This window comes from Euprymna scolopes, chromosome 35 (assembly GCF_053919585.1).
Source record: "Euprymna scolopes isolate OS-2025 chromosome 35, ASM5391958v1, whole genome shotgun sequence".
NCBI lineage: Eukaryota > Metazoa > Mollusca > Cephalopoda > Sepiida > Sepiolidae > Euprymna > Euprymna scolopes.
Window position 1 is genome coordinate 4,975,001 of NC_136516.1, and position 2,966 is coordinate 4,977,966.

Below are 2,966 nucleotides of genomic sequence, written 5' to 3' on the forward strand. Positions count from 1 at the left end.
GTGACATTATTTTCGCCATTCCTTTTGAATCAAGGCAAGTTGGTTGATAGACGTCTTACTGTTGAGAGATGTCTAATTAAAACCTCTCTCCACTATTTAATAGGCTTTCCTCTGTCTCTTTTGCCTTCTAACATACCCCCAAAGCATAACTTTGGCACAACAGTGCTTGATCGTTTCACATGGCAAAATGTTTAAGGGTTTTACTTTTGATTTTATCAAATAGAGTGTAGAGAAATAGTTTGATAAACAGATTTAATATTTTTCCTTTTGTAGTTATGGTTGATTTATGTATTCCAAAGGAGAAGAATACTTTCGGTCCCGCACTCATAACCTGATAGAGGTATAAAGTCAAAACCACATGCATTAACTAATAAATTCTTATTTAATTAATTGGAAATTCTTTTTACGGTGAGTAATTTGTATTATTTATTTAATTATTGCGAACTTCTCATTTTTTAGTTTGTTTTTTTTTAGACGCTTCGGACTTCATCAGTTGGTCACACGTGACGAGATAAGAACGACGAATCTCTTCAACAATTACTGCCTTCCACAGTTGTTGTCGTCTCACCACGTTTTAGCAAACTAAGCCCGGCTTTGTGAAGGATTGAAACCGCTATCTTTAGACAGTGCACACCTGGATCTGTAGACATTCAACGTCTCTATTCACTGTGCTTGTGGCCCAAAGTGTGATCAAGGTTGAATTTAAAGGTCTTTTAAAACCACGTTTATTTGTTAGCCGATCTTCCATTGTATCGTATCGTGCCGAATGGTATATTATTTAATTAATTAGAATTCCTGTCGAATAGTTGGCTGAAACTTCGTGGAACAACAACAAAAAGTTGGGTATAATTGATAAATAATAATAGATTATGTTCGAAATTCTGTATGAATTAGTTGTCCATAAAAAAGTCCCGAGTTTGACTAAATACACCTGACGATCGAAACCTCAAGATGAAACTATAGTCTAAATAATCTAATATCAAAAATATAAACACCTTATCTAAAATATCAATAAACGAATTAAGAAACACGTTTCATTTTTCAGGTTATATATAATTTATTTCTGTCTTTTGAAATCTAAAAAAATGCTTTTTATATCAAATATTATAGATACTTAAAAAGAACAGACATATGGTTGAAGACGAGAAGCTCTGCTTCGTTCTTAATCTTAATACGCATGCGTCTCCGTAGCAGTATCAATACGCGCATGCGTAATCACTGAGAGGAAGCGACTTATTGAGTGTGAACACGAAGTGAATTTGATATCGATAATATTAACGGAAAGAAAAAAAAAGATTTGATTCTCGCAGTTATAAAAAAGTTGAACTATTGTGAAAACACAGAGACAGAAAGTTCGACAAAAGAATTGCTATTCTGAAGATACGCACGTTTAACGGTCGAAATTATGCTCATCTCTGTTAGACTAATGATCATCCCTTTTTTATGTACAGGGTGGTCAAAAGTCAGGTAACATGTTAAAGGTAGAAAAACAATATGATCCATTATAATCTCTATTCGTTTAATATTATTTGTTTAAATATTTGAGTGTAATATATAAACTACCCCTCCTGATTTCTGGCTTTGGGGCTATGTAAAGGATAGCGTTTATGGCAAGAAGCCTGATACAATAGCGTCTTTAAAGTTATTTATTGAAGAGGAGATTGCGCGGATATCAACTGACATGATTACACGTGTTACACAATCAGTGGTTAATCGCTTCCAGCGATTGGTAGAGAGAAATGGACGACAATTAACAAAATAAACATATTTCATGTTTGTTTCATTTTATATTTCAATGTATGGTACTTAAATATACGTGTATTGCTAATATCGTTTTTCTTTAAAATGTTACCTGACTTTTTGACCACCCTGTAGATAAGCCTGCCCAGAAATGCTCCTTCAATCGCAATGATATTCTCTGTGGACTGTTATCACAAAAAAGTGTAGAATGTTAACCTCGGTGTTACTTTCCGCAGCTTCGTCACACTCGTATCCCTTGTGACATATTTTCTTCATATTCCATGCGCAACGTTCCTTTCAAAGAGGAAATAATTACAATTTTCTGGGTACGATATTTTTATATAACATTGCCGGCTTACGCCTTGTATAGAGATCAATTGTGATAGATAAACGAAAACGCTATTTTTTAACCTTAGCCTTGACAGTAACACACCTGGTTGATTGACACGGAGATATGGCGGACCGGAAAGTAAATCTCTGTTCATTTGTTACAGAAAAACCTGCGATATTTGCAAGCCTGTATACGCTGTTCCTAGATAATCATAATAATCACAATTATCATCATCGTCGTCGTAATCATCAACATCATTATTATCATCATCATCATCATCATCATTGTCGTCGTCACTATCGTCATCGTTATCGTCATCATCATCATAATAATCATGGTCGTAATCATCGTGCTGACGATTATCGTTATCATTATCATCATCATCGCCGTCGTCATCGTCATTATCGTCATCATCATCATCATCATCATCATCATCATCATCATCATCACCATCATCATCATGATCGTAGTCGTTGTCATTGCGATCGTAAATATCATCGTCATCATCGTCATCATCATCACTATTATCGCCGTCTTCATCATCATCGCTCTCATCATCATCATCGTCGTTGTCATCGCAATCATTAATATCACTGTCATCATCATCATAATCATTGTCATCATCATCATCATCATCGTCATCCTCATCATTACTTTCGCTTTAACATCTGATTACACGATGACATGTGTTTGACAGCTTTTTAGAAACTTACTCCAAAAGGCGCCTATCGGTGCTTTAGTCCTAATCTGTGTAGAAGATCATTAGAGGATTTAAGAGATTGAAGTTCGTCCACGTAACGATGAATGAAAGCAATATTTGTTCTTTGAGAAATGTGCTGAAGGAAAAAATCCCATCAGCCACTGCATTACTCAGTTGATTTTGTACTCAGCTCTG